This window comes from Spea bombifrons, chromosome 6, assembly GCF_027358695.1.
Source record: "Spea bombifrons isolate aSpeBom1 chromosome 6, aSpeBom1.2.pri, whole genome shotgun sequence".
In the NCBI taxonomy this organism is placed as follows: domain Eukaryota; kingdom Metazoa; phylum Chordata; class Amphibia; order Anura; family Pelobatidae; genus Spea; species Spea bombifrons.
The window spans coordinates 45637820-45655497 of record NC_071092.1 but is presented as its reverse complement, the minus strand read 5'-3'; the positions used below and the strand labels follow the sequence as shown (position 1 = coordinate 45655497).

The window sequence follows — 17678 nt, the reverse complement described above, 5'->3', positions numbered from 1 at the left end:
CATGTGCACCTATCTGGGAAGTTTCTAAACGAGCTGTCTCTTAGACCCTTTAATAAACCATCACAAACATTCTAATAGCGGCAACCAAATGGTTCTACTAATGGCCCTTTACCGCCATGACTTCTCAGGCGGCAAAGATTTTCTGAGTAAAGTCACCTGTATTCAAGAAGGGATTTTGGCTGTTATATAGAATTGAGGACACCACCAATTGGGAGATATCATTAAATCCAGAAGGAGTATGGACAAACCAGCTGCAGACTGTGCAACCCCTGAGAACCTTCCTACTCAATAAAATAAAACAAACAAACAAATAAATAAATAAATAAAATAAAATAAAATAAAATAAACCATTTACACAAGCACTACACTTAAAACCTCTGTCTACCAGTGATAAGGAGGTTCATGTCTGAAGTTGCCTTTACACTTGGGGTGACCCCCAAGAGACCCCCCCCAAAGAAATAAACACCACAAAAAGAAATAAAAGAACAATTCAACCAGGAATGGACAGCAGCTGAATAGATTGTCCCTGCTGAAGAGCATCTCAAGTCATTTATGTCATTACTGAGGAAAATCTCTATTTACATATTTGTTCTCATTCCTCTTTGTATGCAATTTCTTGTTGGATCTCTTGGTGGTCACCCCAAGTGTAAATGTGAGTCCAGACATGGAGTTCCTTGCTCTCATCCTCCTGGGTGGTGTTTATAATGTTCTTCTGGCTTATTCTAAGCAGGGTTGTGTTAAATAAGCATCTATAGATGAGAAAAAGCTTAGGGTGTTTATCTTGAGGCTGAGTTAGCTGGAGTCCCTGTGATTGCCTATGACCCAAGCCTGTGTGTGGTTTGCATCTTCTGGCTTTTTGGGGCTAGGTGGTTAGAGTGTCTGATTTCCCCAGATCTTTTCACCCAGAAGGCTGTGGTGCAATCAGGTTCCCCAAAGCTCCTGATTTCTCTGGTGAGGGCAGATTTAGGTAATCTTTCCCTTTATTCCTTGTTTTGAATGGTCCTTCCCCTTGTGGAAATCCTGTCCTCCCGCTGGCTTTTTTGCCGGGGTAGTCATATATATACCCTCAGGGAATGCTCCCCCGGAGAAAAGAAGATGGGCATCTGGTTCTACCCTGGCCTTTAAAGGAGACGTTGGACACTTTTCCCCCTACTTTTCTTTTTTTTCCGTGGCATTGTCTGGGTATGTAGCCTAGTTTTGTTGATGCTCCTGAACATGGCCGTGCCGTAGAGCAAGCTGTTACGTCACTGTCTATTCTTGGCCGAGTGGTTCCTCTTTATATTCAACCAGGCATTTCTTTTATTGGAATATCTGTCGTATCCCAGGTTATAGAACTTGACTTGATAGAATGGCTCGGTCGCAGTAACACTTTCATAGTGCTTTTTTCTTTCATTGCTTGTTTTGCAGTATTGCTAAAATGAGCCAGTAATTCTACACCATTCCTGGGTATTAGCGTTCCAGACGCCTACCGTGACAACCCAACATTTGGCAGAAGATGCCGGTAACAGGTGAGATACCAGACTGATTGCATCCACGGACTCACACAGCGCCGCGTACTGATGCCAGGTAACGGTTTGAAGATGAAAACGAGCCAAATCTTTGGATTTTCTGGTTCACGTGGAATTCTAAAAGAAAGGTCACACATTCTATTTTAGCTGAAGCCCACCAGCAATGATTTCTCCATGGCAACACAGGGCATTGGAGTGAACTGGATGTCAGAGTCCATTGGGTTAGAAACCTGGGTAATAAAAAATATCCGATTCCTAATAAATTTGTGTCTTTAATCCGTGCTGATTCCACAACGCTGTTAATCAATTCCTAAATGTCTCCCCAACGAGGACAGGGGAGGAATAATCCTATCATTAATGATTGCCTTCTCTTTTCATCCTTGTTCCGTTGACAAATACCCCCACGGTAACCAATCAATGGGATTCAGTTTTTCCCCCCAGATTATCTAGTTGTTTTTTCATGGTTTATTACTCAATCAAGCATGGTATGCCCGGGTCAATGGCTTCATATGTCAGCTACACATCAAGAGTCATGAATTTTAATTACGCGTGGAATTTAGTAGCAGAGTAGAGTAAATTTGTAGAAACGCACACAAAAATCACAAAATCGTGCATGCTCGCACTTTCATATAACCGTTCTAGAATGGCTTGGGGAGGACCATACGCATGTACACAGTCACATATGTATATAACATTCGCATGTACACAATCCCCCTTTCCCATATGCAAAAAAACGGCATGCTTACAACGTCAACACACTCATAAATTCACACAATCTTTTCACACGCACACTCACAGACACACATATACACTCATAACTTGTTCATTCATGGGCTTTCACACGGTACTATGCACGCTTTGGATGCGCATTCTATGGGCAGATCCAGGGCAATTACCCCTCCTGAGAAAGATGGTGGCATACTGGGGGGGGGTTGGGCAGGGGATTGTGCGACCCCCTGGTGGTAGGGAGATCCGGTCTGTTTGCTCTACTGTACAGCAATCAGCTGACTCCTGCATCCAATGGCCAATATCTGATCATCAACTTGGCCTGTGTTACCTTTCAATATCTTTTCTCCTTTAGGGGAATCTTAAGCTCAGACGTGAAGCTCCTTGCTCGCTGTGCATAGAGGGATACCAGCTGCACTCCGCTGATGAGATCCACAAAGTCAAAATTGTATTTCTGAGTATTTTTGTCTATTTTTGTCTCCTTGTGCGGATAAAATTTGCCTTGCGTTTCAGTTCTAGGCTCCCCGCTGATGGACTAAAGTCTGAGATCCTCCTGAGGATAGATTCACCGTAGGGCTGAAGGTTGCTTAAGTTGCGTCCATTTTCAGTCAACCCGGCATGATCCTGTCAAAAACCCGCGCTAATAGTGACCTCGAATGATGTCAAGACATCTCTGCCAAGCAGCAATAACCCAAAAAACCCCCCTCTAGTGACTTAACCCAACGCTTAAAGCGTGTAACTGATCAACTCATCCGAGACAAGGGTCACCAAGCGCGCAAGACTAGTGTTAGCAGTGTTAGTAACTTTGTAACAGCTGATGGAGCACGAGGGCAGGTGGTCTACTGCGCTCCATTTGTTCGATGGGGGAGAAGGTAGACAAGACACAACAATAAGCAATAATATACTTTATTTTTATTTATTTTATATTTATTTTACTATTATTTCTCTTTTATTATTATTATTATTATTACTATTATTTCTCTATTATTTCTCTTCTATTCTCTTCTATTATTTCTCTGTTTACTTCGTATTAGAAGACATCACGAAGCTCGTTTGAAGAATTGTCTCTCTTCTGGGACAGCTTTCCCCCAAGGGCAATTAATAAGTGCAGTTTTTGGACTTTTCATCATAATACTCTCTTTCCAGAGACCACTGGGGACTTAAACTACCCTCGTGGGGCAGTGATTTTCAAACACCCCCCTTTTGCCCCATCTCTAGCAGAACCAGGCAAAAGCATGGACCATTCTTCTAAATGTCTAGATGTCGAATTCAATAAACACCATGCGGGATTCTCCTCTTCCCCGACCCCCTTAGCGTGTTCTGTGTGTTCCTCTGACTCGCTCCAGACCTTGTATCCGGATTAATCAATACTTCTTAAGTGATGGATGAGCTTCGATGTTCCTGTTTCCTCCACGACACGATAGTCTCTTTATATCATTTTGTCCAGGCGCAGCTCATGCAATCAGTTTAGTGGGGCTATAGATTTCATATACTCGCTCGTCTATGTCCCTTAATTAGCAGGTACCTTCTGTAACATTGGTCCTGACAGGAGTAATAATCCTTTCAGGAGAAAAAAAAAAGGTAGGTTTATTGGAAATACGTTTTTGGGACTTTCAGATGAAGAAGAGACCTCTGAGGTTCCGAAAGCTTATGTGAATCTATATCCTTTTTCTATGTTGGCCCAATCAATCTCATCGTCCACCAAAGACTTGATACGGCTATATACTCCATTTTCCTTATTTATTAACTAAATAAATTTGGCATGGCTGTTAACCATATAAATGCCAGAGCTGTCCGGGAACTTGTTTAACCTTTTGGACACATAGAATTAACCCCTTAAGGACAATGGGCGGTCCCTAAACCCACTGAAAACAATGCATTTTGAGCCCCAACATGGGGGGTGGTTGTTACTTGATACTTTGTATATTATAAAAAGATGCACTCAATTTTTTTTGCAACAAAAGTCATTAAAAAAAAATAATCAGTAAAAACAGAAATGGAGGGCGGGAAAAATGGAAATTTGGTAAAGCAAACTTTTTTTTCTTACATTTTTATTCCTCTTACTACAAAAAGTGACTTTGGTAGAAAGTTTGAAAGTGGTCACTACGGCAACCAGTGGAATTTTCATAGTCATTGAAGCATACTATTGGTTACTATGGTGATGAGACCACTTGTCAAACTATGCAGAGAAATCCCGTTTTTCTACCTAACCTCATAATTTTAATTTAGGACTGACTTGTGGATCACAGGACACTGGGGGGAAACAGATATGTAAATTTTTTATTCATGAGGTGGGGGTTTCGTGACTTTATCTCAGTAAGTGTAAATGTGCGGTTAAAATGAACGCAGATATAAGCCATATTGCTATCTTACTTCGTTTATAACATAAAAAGTTGGTTATTATTGTTCTCTTTTCACCAGCCGCGTTTACCATGCGCGAGAATTATAATATCAGTCTCTTAACAGCTTTACTTACGAGCTTCCACGATTGCCGTCCGCTTGTCTCAGACAGGACACAATGTATCCACAACGAGGCCATTACACGAGAAGGGCATCTCTCGCCAGGAAGGGTAAGGGCCAAATGTCCCATTGCGTCCCCTACTGCTCACCCATCTCCTGCAGCCCTCTCAGTGCCCAAACACTCACTCACTCACTCACTCACTCAACCGACCCACCAACCAACCACGTTGGCTATGTCGCTCTTCTACATCGATGCCACCTTACGTGGCCTTGTTGAGTGTCCTCTTTCCACAGCGGGTTGGCCCTCATTGAACAATCTAACCTAGTTGGGGTGAAATTGACCCCCTGCCTCATCAGCACACCCTGTCTCTTTAGGTTTCAGAAGTATTTCTTTGCAAACTCATGACTCAGAAGTTTGAATTCTAACCATCACCCTGATGACCAGGAATGGACTGGGGTTGTCTAAGTGGCGTTTGCCCGGTGTGCCAGATGGCCAGTTCATTCAAAAAAAAAATGGAGCGGCTGCATTCTGTGGTCTCATTAACCTGCATCCTAAACCAAAAATCAGAAGGCACCGGAGTGGGTACGCTCCCTCGGTGTCAGTAGATGATGGATCATTATCTGTTTCTAAGGAGACCAGGGTGGGCTAGATCCCTTTCTATAGATCCTTACTAATTGTGCAGTCCTAGCAGGAAGGGGGATGGTTAGTTAATAGACAAGACCGTATCCCCCTTGAGTGTCTCCTCGTCTTCATGGTCCATATATCTTGTAAGGAACAACTGTAGGGAGTCTTTGTTACCAAAAGATAAGGTTTAAAGATGCTGTCCCACTTATCCATTAATTGCACTCTCTAATATGCAAATAAACCTCAGTAGTTCTTTCATCATTACATTATTATTTCCCTAGACATAAAAACAACACACAAGAGCTAAAAGCTTTTTTTTCGGTTTCTATGGCAGCCACCTATCAGCGTCTGGTTTTGTGTCACATGACAATTTAGTGTTCCTGGCCAAAATTGTGAACGAGACGAAATACTACATTTTTTCAATAAATATTTCCGAGAAGGGATTGGGGATTCAGCAGTACTAGGGATGATGCTTCTAATGACGCATTTGGTGTTGGATTCCGCAGAGGAGATGGAACAACTCATTTAGATCCTACCATAGCACTGATGTCTAAGGAGCAGGGTGCCCCTAGGACCTCCTGTCGAAAGAGGAGGTGGCATCAAAACTATGAGAACTGCCAGGGTTTCTAATGCTGATGGGTAACTCATGTATGAGGATGAGCAATGTGTAGGCTGATGGGTCCAGAGAGCGGCAGCCGCTATTGCCACAAAACCAGGGCAACACACATAACGTCAAGAACATCATAAGGGTGGCACCAAGACCTGCAGCTTCATCTTTTACTATCCTGGCCTCTCATCACATCTCCATCTATGTTACGTCTCAAAGTCATCCTCTCAACTTTAAAACTGCCCCTGCTCTATGTAATGACGCCACGTTGTGATACAAACACAAAGATCTCAATGCATTTAAATGGTCTTTTTTGTATCCGTAACGCTCTCTGTCACAGCTGGTACTGGGGCTCACGATCCAATAACCAGTATCGGATGTCACTTACGCATTCGGCTTTCTGCGCCATCCCACGCATAGGAACCAAAAATAAGAAATCTTCACTAAACCGGTCCATAAAAAGAAAGGCGAGGCCGGTTTGGTCCAACTGATGGAGTAAACCAAATTGTATCCGTTCAGTAAGATGAATCGGATGGGGGTTATGGGGACGCTAGCAGAAGCTGTGAAATGGGTATTATAGGCATTGTGGAGGCACGTTAGCAGCGTACCTTTTTATTATTGACTCTGATAACGGATTTCCCTGTTTTCTCCAAATTTTATTTGGTCCTTGCCTTTACGCTTGAGACCCATCAATTCCTATTGGGGCTTTCTACCTATATAAAAATATATTGTCCTAATAACAATGCACGGTTAGTAAGGTTGACTAACCACCAGGTTATCCTTTCAAGATCGAGGCAAATAAATTGCTCGTTGTATATCGTGTTATCTATACCCCCCTGAGCATTTTGCTCAAGATAGCAGTTACTCTTAATAAAGAATAAACAGACCACCCACCCTATTTAAGAACCATTTGGCCCCATCTAACCTGCCCATCGTTCCTGATGTAAGGACTCAGACCTGGTCTCGTCTTATATTGGGTATAGCTTTATGCTTTCATACCCTAACAGTATCACCCTCTGCCACCTCTGATGGGAGGATGCTCCATAAATCTACTACCCTCTCAACTTTGAACTCTCAGCTGGTATAAATAACAATGTACAGGAAAGGTTTATAAAGTTACCGGTTAGAAGGGACAGTGGATTGCCGTTAGGTGTTTTGTAATTTATTTTCCCATTAATTATGAGATATTTTTTTTTTCCCATAGACCTCTTTGGTATTCTCCTCCGTGGTAACCCACATCATTAAAACTAGCCTTGGGGTGAGTACCACAATTATAATTCCGTACTAATGACTGATTCATTTAGTAGCCTTAGGTAAGTAACCTTTGGGTGACATCATAGTTAGCACACATGGGTAATAACAAGCATTAGGACGCATGTCGATACTTAACACAACATTTCAGCAATCAGGGAATCAGAGATATAAGTTCTATACATTATATAGAATGGATTACTGAGCTTTGGTGGCACTTTAGTGCATGTACGATTATATGTGGATCTTGAGCTCTTATCATAATTCTTCATTTAGATGCAAGGCACTATGCATCCGGTAGGTAGCGTTCTCCTGGGTTCCTCCAAGCATCAGTCATCCAATGCTCCAGAGCCCAGTGGCGGTGGCTTTACACCAATCCAGCCGACTACTGGCATTGAGCATAGTCGCTTTGTGGTTGTTATTCTAGCACGCTTCCAGAAGTCAAAATGCGTAGCTCCTTCAATTCTACAGTGACCGAATGGCCGGATTGTATGGAAACGGGGAACCATAAACTACGAGAGACAAATGTATTGGAAGAATGAAGCGTTTAGTTGGGGGGAGGGAGAGGCAAATGCGTTTGGGGGGATTCCAGGACCAGATCCCCATTACGTGCATTAAAATGGATATGGTGGCTGGAGACAAATTGGGTTGATATATGGTAGTGTCTAGTTTACCCTACACAGAACACAATCATATGCGGGGAAACTACATGTTTGTTGGTCTTAATCATGGTGCTATCAGCAGAGGTTCCATTCTGGAATGCCCAGTGCCCAAAATAATAGAGACACCTTGAACAGGGTATGAGATTCTGTGAGCGATTGGTCCAGATACTTCCTCCCGATGCTGCCGGCCCATCCTGGGGTAAAAAATGACATTAAAAATGGAGGTTATACATATTTGGAGTAAATACAGTGAATTATATACATTTTATGTTCCTTATAAAATGTAAGTTGTATGTCCATGCTGCTTATATGATTGGATATACTCCTTAAAAGAGCATTTTTGAAGCTTGGAAAATAACAAAAATGTTGAAAAAATAAAATGTGGGGCCCTGCAACAAGTGTAGTCGAAAGTTGATATTAACTAATAAAGACCTCGCCACCTACTGTAGAACACATTCTTATTCTTTATTGCTTTATATAGCGCCATCACATTCCGCAGCGCTGTACAATGGGAAAACAAGTAGCGCATCACAATACAACAGGTAAGGGGGGCCCTCTCTCACAGGAGCTTACAATCTAAAAAGAAACAAAGTAGCAACTCTTTGTGCATAACATTGCTATGAATGTGAAACGTTCAATATTTGTAAATACTGCAAACCATGTATCATTTTATAAAAAATATTTAGATTAAAAACAAAAACAAAAAAATATATATTTAGTTTTTTTTTCTGTGTGTAGTATAAGCCCTGCTGATGGTATTTGGGCCAATATTAACTTGCCCCCCAACCCCATACCCAGGCTGCTCTTGCATTACCCTGATGCCAAGGCCCTCCCCAAGGAACACCCCCCCTCTTGTCTTTTTTTGGCTGCTCAGTGCAGTAGGAGCTGCTCCTTAGCAGTGCGGCTCTATTAGGAGGAATGCGGTAGTGATGTATAGTCTGTGAGAGATGTGGCCTGCAGTGTGCCCAGCACTGCCTCTGGTGCTGATGCTGCTGCTGCTGCTGATGCTGTGAAGGAGGAACCTGTCTCCCTCTCTCCCTCTCTCTCTCCAGATCCAAACTGATGCTGAGGATTTGCTAACCTGGGGATGCACAGCTCTGGGACTTGGCTTCATTAAGGAATCTACTTCTTTCTGGACCAGGCACAAGATTTGGGGAGGAAAAAAAAAAAAAAAAAGAAAAGAAAATAAGGGGTTAAAAAAAATAACCCTACTTGAAATACACACACAGAGCCAGCAAGGGAAGGATTCAGTCCATGCAACAAGAGGATGAGTGTGTGATCAGAGGGCAGTCTTGGATAAGGTAAGGAAAGGGGGATTTTATCTCATTGCAGAGTCATGGAGGGTGATGCTACATTTAATGCTACGATGTATCAATGCTCGGAACTGAGCTGGGTTTAGCTTCTTTGGGTGCTGGCGTGGAGCTGGTGGGGAGGTGCACAGGATTTCCTGGTACTCATAGGGTTAAAGCAGATGTGCTAAGAGTTGGGCATCTCCCTAGGTGTGGGGGTTAACCCAGTAAAACTGGCAGGCAGGGCATGGGGGAGACTGGGAATGAGGTTCTTCCCCATAACTGCTGGTGGGAAGGAGCACTGGAGACTTGGAGAGGTCCAGCAGCATCCTTCAAGATGTTCATGTGCTCCATACTGGGAACCAGGCATGTGTGCCTAACATATATATATTATATATATATACATAAATAAATATATATATACACATATACACATGTATATATCTGTATGTATGTATATATGTATATATATGTATATGTATATATATATGTATATATAGGTTTATACCAGCAGCTCTTGAATGCTACATTGTATTCTAGCAAAGAAATCCATCGCCTTCCGCACAAACTTTATGGTCTATATGTTTTTTTGAAATCCATATGCTTTTTCACCCTCTCTCCAGTCCATTTGCAATCACATTACAATACCTGACCGCGGCAAGCTCCGCTATCATTCCTCTAATGTATCTGTGTAATATGTGACTGGAATAAGAGATGCTGCTAATTTGGCTTCAGACACTCGCTGCGAGATAGCCTTGATGCATTTTTATTGCCTGATATTTATGAATTAAATATTTCTCATCAAAAAAAAAAAAGGGAAATTAGACTCCTTTTTAAAAAAAAAAAATTCTGTACCTCAACATTCTTTTTCTTTTCTTTTCTTGCATCAGGCAAAACCAACATTTTCTGGCACTAAACGAGCCAACTTAAAAAAAAATGACTAACTTCCGATATTGCCCGGTTGCCCGGACCATGGTTAACCCTTCGAGTGCCAGGCGCGGAATAGGGGCATGCATTTGCGCTGCACAGCTCTGCAGTGCCTGTGCTGCCTGGCACATCGAGAGTTAAAATGATTCGGGGGGTGGGGGGGTGTGTGGAATGCCAGCGGTCCTTGGTTAGATTATATAGATTATCCGTGTCCGGATGCTCAGATGTTTAACCCCGTTGGCACCAGCGAGGTGTTTGCGGTGCAGTGCATTTTTTGCACGTGAATGCATTGAGCACCTCCCCCCCGCACTGGCACTGAAACGGTTAATGTTGCAGAAACGGCTTCTTTAAAAAAAAAAAAAAAATCTCCCCCTGCCTGCTCCTTTTGACAGCGCGTGTAATTAAGTAGACTGTCCTCTAGAAAAGGTTTGCGTCTGCCGAGATGGATTTGTGGTTAAGTATCGCGCATGCTATATCCCTGCCTTAATTGGTGTGTTTTGGGCAGATTGATTGCGTTTCACCAAGCGATATATGGAATCTAAAACACGCGTGGAACACGGTATGCTACATGACATACACATCGTATGTGCTCAGCCTCCCCCCACCCCAGCCCAACGGACCACTAAGGCCACGTCTCATGTGCTCACGTTGCACGAGAATAATTAAAATCTACAATTCCGTCCGTTTTTTCCCTTTTTTTTTTACGTCCATGGCGGAGACCGTAAGGAAACGGAATGACTTTTCCCTCTGCCTGCTTCGGATTCGCAGAGCTTCAGTCTTAAGATTCCATCCTCAGCTTCTTAATTCCAAATTCATTTTAGTTTTTCGGGGGCCTCGGAGCATCTTCAAAAAAAAAAAAATAACCCAACGAAACCACTTAGTTTAACCAATTCTTGCGACGTGAAGTGGGAATGAGTTTAAACAGAAGCGGATCGGAAGAGCGCGTGTTTAACGTCTCTTTATTACTAGAGAAATTCTTACTCTACCTGATTACAATGCAGCCATATTAACCCCTCAATGACAAAGCCCGTACATGGACGGGCTCAAAATGCATTGCTTTCAATGGGTTCAGGGACCGCCCATTGTCCTTAAGGGGTTAAAAAGGTCCTCGGAGAAATGTCTTCAGCGGCTTATTGGTACGGCTTCGGCGGCGAGGGGTTTCTGTGCGCGCCGCCTCCTCCCCTGCTACAATCTCAATGATTTTTTATTTTTTTTTAATCATTTTTATTCATATCATCTCGCGGCGGGGGTTTATTGAATTCAAAAGGCTTACGGGAGATAATTTGGAGAAGGAGGCGCCGTGGCTTATTTATTTGCAACAGGTGTCTCAATGTTTGCTTCTTCTGCGGGCTCGGGGGGGGGGGGAGAAAATAACCCCAGTCATTTTGTGTCATTCGGCTGTTTGAGCGAAGGAAAACCTTGCTCGGCAGCAAGGAGCCTTCGTGTAAAGAAACAGCGAGGGTTGGGTGGGAAATCGTGGACCCTTGTGAAGTCCGTGATAATGACAGAACAAAAAAGTCAGAGGCTTAGATGGAATGTAAGGAACTTTTACATTACTCACAGTGTGGTGGATAAGTGGAACAGCCTCCCAGCAGAAGTGGTAGAGGTTAGCACAGTAAGGGAATTACTAGTAAGCAGTCGCACCCTCAGATATTCAGACTATGAGCTTTTAATGTCTTGATTTCCATTGGGATTACAGGTTGGGCCAAAAGTTGCCAGTGTCTAGAATCTCTGGAGGGTATTAATCAAGGTGTAGAAAAATAGAAATCACTAAATTGTTAAAAAAATACACAATTTTGTTTGTAAATATTTATATTTTGTATATATATATATATATATATATATATATATATATATATATATATATATATAAAACTATCGTTATAATAATTAACGATAATGAGTAAACATCAATTAAATTGAATAATGCACATGTTTGGGACCTTCCCAGGGCAGGCTACATGGAGCAGTCCTTCTTCCAGGGGAGTGGCTTGACAAGGGGGCAGGGCTAGCTGTGCATAGTGGTGGGGCTAGACCCAGATAGCCTTATTTGGGCTTGGAGAAGGTGGGGAACTGGGTGGGAAGTGGGTGTGGCCAAGTGATCCAGGAATGTAGCACTTCGCCCGGAGACTCCAGGTCAAACTCGGAGAATTTCATGTTGTCCTTATATATCAACATTCTAATAAGAGGTTATAACGGAACCATTTGACAATCTTCAGATGGCCACATATGAGTCCCTAAACCTTACTCAACATTACAATTTTCTGAATTTTTCCCAAAATACGTTATCCACGACTACTAAAGACTCCAGGTGCCTCTGGAAACGTGACACCTCCATTAATTAGAGGAGAGATGTGATGGCGAATCTGCCGTGTTACTATGTTTCTTCCACACATTCATAACGTGGCACCATAATTACTCACGATATAAAAACCTCACGGTAAAACACTCCTGATTTGATGCCTTTTATTACTTACGCAGATGCGTGTGATTTCAGCTGGTAAATCGAATGGACTCCCTGGCCTCCTTAATGGTTGGCGCCTTGATGGAAGCCAAGTTCTTCAGGTCAGCATGATATGACCAAACAGCTTCCCTCTAAACGCGAGATCGGTAATAATATTTGGGTTGACGCTTTTACACCTTATTACCCTGACGTAGGAGAGCAGAACGCTTCATTGGGTATCTCAGGATATGAATGTGATCTCCAAATGGAACTGATAATGGAAGTGTCCCGAGGTCACCGCGGGAGAGTCTAATAAGCGTATTAACCTTGGATCTTGTATCTGCGGTTTGTTTTACAAATGATTGAATACTTCTGCCTCTTGTAGAAAGCACGCTTCTCTTTCTCACTGTTTTATTTTGATAGAATGGTTTGATATGATGATTACGGGCATAGTTATCAGAGGCTTGGTCATGACAAGGGGCATCTGGGGGCATCTGGGGTAAATATGAAATGGAATCTTCTGTATCATCAGAAAAATGTAACAGCTTGCATTGTACCCCAGACATCCTACCCAACAAATGGTAAAGAGTCCCCATTTTTTTGCCCAAGGACTGGACTGGCCACCTGGCTCATCAGGTTAATGTCCAGTGGGCCGGTAGCCCATAAGATCTTATATTTTCTGATCTCCAGTGCCTTGAATATTAAACAGTGACTATAAAAACGTAACATATCCAGCCGACAACTGCACTTGGTGGCTACGGGTCAATTCACCATCTACCCCAAGAGTATTCATTGCAAATTGGGGTTTATTCACTAAAGAGGGAGTTGACTGGCATTTCATCCCTCTGACTTCACTTTACATTAGCAAAGGGCCAACCCCAGTGAGCTCCAAGAACAGCTTGGGTGGCCCCCGTATTACCCGTAATTCGGAGACAGTGCTTGACACTTTCCCTACTGATTGAACTATACATTGTGCAGGGCCAGCCTGCTCAGTCTTTCAGAGAAAGGCCGTCAATGCTACAGAATGGCTTCAGGGACTTGAGACCACAAATCTCTTGCCAGCTCCCACTTTAGTGAATAAACCCCAAAGCATGGATGCCATCCAAAGAAGTGAAACATGGTCAACAGATTAGACCCATCCGGCCCCCGTCTAGTCGCCCGTTTCTCCTTCTGTAAAGACTCAAACCTTAATCAGTCGTTGGTCTCGTCTTAGATTTAGGAGCCGTATGTCTATCCCATGCATGTTTAATACCCTCACTGTATTACCCTCTACCACTTCTGCTGGGAAGCTGTTCCACTTATTTACCACCATCAACTGGGGAAAACCCCCTTAGATGGTTACAAAGTAGCCTCACTGAGAGTCAGGGCTGACCTTGGATTCTCAGTAAGGTGACTATGCGCGTCAGAACCGGGTCTTTTTAGTACGATGTGTTAACGTTCTGCTGTAAGAATTGTTAGGCTGCACCATCCAGGCATAAACATGCGATTGTTCCGTCGGTAGCGGCCGTTGATGCATACATCATTCTCCACCCTGCATACCGATGGAATATACAAAAAAAAAAACCCCCGCGCTCGCAGCCTTTTCTCATTTATCTCAAGGTGTATTTCTTTTGGGAAAATAAATCAGTACTTTCCATTTTCTAACATCGAAACGACTCTGGGCTTACTCTTTTCATTCATCATTGGAACTAATGGCGGAAGTGCGCTCGCAAAACCCAGAATAGATTAGCCCGGGAGTTTGTCTAACTTTTAACTTTGAAAGCTAATTAGGACGACGCTCGGTTTGGCGGACTAATTTGTCAAAAAAAAAAAAAAGGCAACGGAACATTATGCATATTTATACATTATTATACATAGTGGGTAGAATACCTGCAAAGTGTCCTTGTTTAAGAGACTCAGTACCCCTTTTGGGACCCAAGTTCCTGAGTCCTTCTCTTCTCCGCTGATGCCCCGCGTGGGGGGCAAAAAATCAAACCACATATCATAGCTGATCGCCGGCCAGCAAGTTTTTTTCCATCATAATAAAATATAATATATATATTATATTATATAATATATATAATATATATATAATAATATATTATATATAATATAATAATAAAATAAATAATAATATAATAAACGATGTATCCGTATAACTCCAGGTGGAGGTAGCTTCTGGAAGAACGAAAGTTGACACAATACAATGCCAGCAGCTTGGCCAAGAAAGACTACTAACTTGAGGCGAAGCTCTAACCACCACCTATAGAGGTCCTACTTTATTTCATACCAACCGCATTTTGCTTGCTCATTAAACTACTTGACTTAGGCTGACAAAGTTCTTGAAGTTAGACTTTTGTTTCGTTATGGTCACCAAATGGCCGTGGCCAATCATGGACATGGTTTTGTTTGTATCTTAAAAAAGTTGGCAAAGTTTACCACTCTGGTCTCCCAAATAAGTTAACACGTTGACTTACTTGTGGTGGATATGACTATAACATCTGCAGGGTAAGAGGTTCCTTAAGGTGAAGGGCTTGCTTGAGCCTCCCAGCAGCGATACCCCTACATCTCCATCTACTTCTCAATCTCCCCAAGAACTCGGAGCCCCAGCTATGATTGTTGGGTACGCTGTTGGGTGCTTTGTGCCATAGCTGTAGGACCAAAGAATACAGATGTCCTAATTGGCCTTTGGCTAACATCATCTTTACATAATACTCTGAAGAATTTATCTCAGGTCATTGTTTGGGACAACTTCTCAATCGCAATATGTCAGCGTTCCTCCCAACAACTTGTGGTTAAAGAAGGGTTGGTTTGTTTCACGGGACAGAGGTGATACCAGGGGTAGGGTTTATGCTGTTTCTGAGCCCAAATATTGTGAGGTTTAGGGCTGTAGAACCCTGTGATTCCCTCACAACCAGCAAACATTCCGAGCTCCTAGAAATGAGGGATCCAAACAGGAACTGTACATACTAAGCAGAGACACTCGGGAGGTACAGCCTCTGTGAATTTGTAATTTGGTCTACAAAATGGTTCAGTCAATTATTTTGTATCCCGGAATCTTACGTTCATATTTCCCATCAACTTGTAAAATGCGATAGGAAGAGTCGCGTGTCTCGTTTAAATTACTAAGCTAAAGACGTTGACAGCGTTGGAAAAAAAAAAGTCCCTATGGGACATGACAGAGCTGAGTATTTTCCTAGTGTAGGTTCTAGCATCAGGCTTTTGTTACTAATATTGCCGTGACAGGTGATACAGGCATGATGCGGCACTTGTGTAGTTGCAAACGTGAAAGGGTTAAATTCAGAATGTTATAATTGCTCGTAATAATACATACACCAATATCATTCGCACTTTAGCGATAAGTAAATACGGTGACAGCGCGCCGTGAATCTAATTAACATATCGAAGATAAGAGATAAAACTGCGCTTTTAAGCTTAATAAATGGCATTTTCAAAATGCGTAATTCACATAAACGGCTTCTTATTAACTATTTGGAATCCTGATGCGTTCTGCTGGTTAGAGGAATCTTAGCTTTTCTACAACCTGTTTCTTGAGTCACGTGACTATTTAGTGTTCTCGACAAAATATGTGAATTAGACAAAATGTTACATAATTAAATAATTATTTCTGGGAAGGGATTGTCGATTGAGCTGTACCAGGAATGATCTTTCCCATTCGGTATTATGTTAAATTCAGCGGAATAGGTGAAACAGCAACTTTATGCATAAAAATGTCTTTTTGTATAGTTTTTTAATCTTATAAGTAAATATTTTCTCGCCATCTCTGTTCCAAAAATCCTAAATCCATCCTTACATTACATTAAGGTCACGCCTTTCTTCTGTCTTCTGTCTTCTGTCTTCTGTCTTCTCTTTTCTCTTTTCTTCTCTTTTCTCTTTTCTCTTTTCTTCTCTTTTCTCTTTTCTCTTTTCTTCTCTTTTCTCTTTTCTCTTTTCTTTTTTCTCTTTTCTCTTTTCTTCTCTTTTCTCTTTTCTTCTCTTTTCTCTTTTCTCTTTTCTTCTCGTTTCTCTTTTCTTCTCTTTTCTCTTTTCTTCTCTTTTCTCTTTTCTTCTCTTTTCTCTTCTCTTCTCTCCTCTCCTCTCTCTCTGTCTCTCGTAAAATCTACCACCCTCTCATTTAAGTAAAAGTTCCTGCCTATTTTACCCCAACCCACCTCCCATATGGAGTGCGAGGATCCCCAACCAGCACTTCTGGGACGTTCCTTAGGATATGCATAGATCAAAATACAATAACCTCATAAACCTGGTTTGCTGATCTTCCTCAGTTCAAAATACAATTTCATGTTTTTTTATATTCAGGAAAAATATTAAAGTCAAATAGCTATATTTTGTAGGTTAACACATGACATGATGTACATTCCCCGGGGGTTATCGTCCATCTGGATGGAGCAGGAACATTTGATTTTCATGCGTAAACTTCATTTGGTGTCGGGTTCAATATATTAAAAAAAAAAAAGACATATCAAGTTAATTCAGTTTAAGAAGCCCGGCAGTGTTATTGACTGACCTTGCTGGGCCGTTTTGGTTCATTCTGTATGAAGGACCAGTCCTGACAATGCACCAAGATAGGGGGATTTACAGCGGTGCTTGGATTTTATTAGCAGAGCTGCAGAGACAAAGGACGTGGAATCAGAATGAATGGGAGGCAGATGGCCTGTGGTGAGAGATTTGGGAACAATTAGGGATGCCAGGCTGTGATATATATTGGTACAACTCGCAGGTAGAGTTCTAATAGACTGAACAACTTTACTTTCTTGGCTTTGTTTGCAGACGCTGCGTACTTTTCGATATTCGCACTAAGCGTCTCTGTCCGTTGACTTAAGATTATTAAATGATTTCCATACAACAGGGGATAGAGCTCTAGATCGTTAAAAAATCTTTTAAGACTCGTAACGAATGCTTATTTCAAAGTATGTATAGAACAGGTATATATTTTGTTACTGGAACCCTAGAAGAAAGATGGCCGTGGAGCATGATCCATGGTCTCGGGTCACCCATCCATCGATATCTCGGAGGCCGACTTACCCACTTAAACTGATCATAAAGGGCATGTGATGTAAATGATTGGGTGTGTTGTGTGTGGCTGAGAGGGAGTTGTGAGTTTGAGCGCGTGGCAGTTGAGAACACAGTGTGTATTTATCTGAAAGTGGTCAGTGTCAATGGGTCTGAGAGAATGGTCCACC

At 42.1% G+C, this 17678-nt stretch overlaps 1 protein-coding gene across 2 annotated transcripts in view; it reads left to right on the top strand.

Moving 5' to 3' along the window:
- The first annotated feature begins 8745 nt into the window (after nt 1-8745).
- Nucleotides 8746-17678, top strand: part of DAB1 (DAB adaptor protein 1) — a 310139-nt gene continuing 301206 nt past the window's right edge. For both annotated transcript variants that reach the window (XM_053469376.1, XM_053469378.1), the window contains exon 1: nt 8746-9140. The gene's annotated coding sequence lies outside the window, so the exon portion shown is untranslated. The remainder of the gene's footprint in view (nt 9141-17678) is intronic.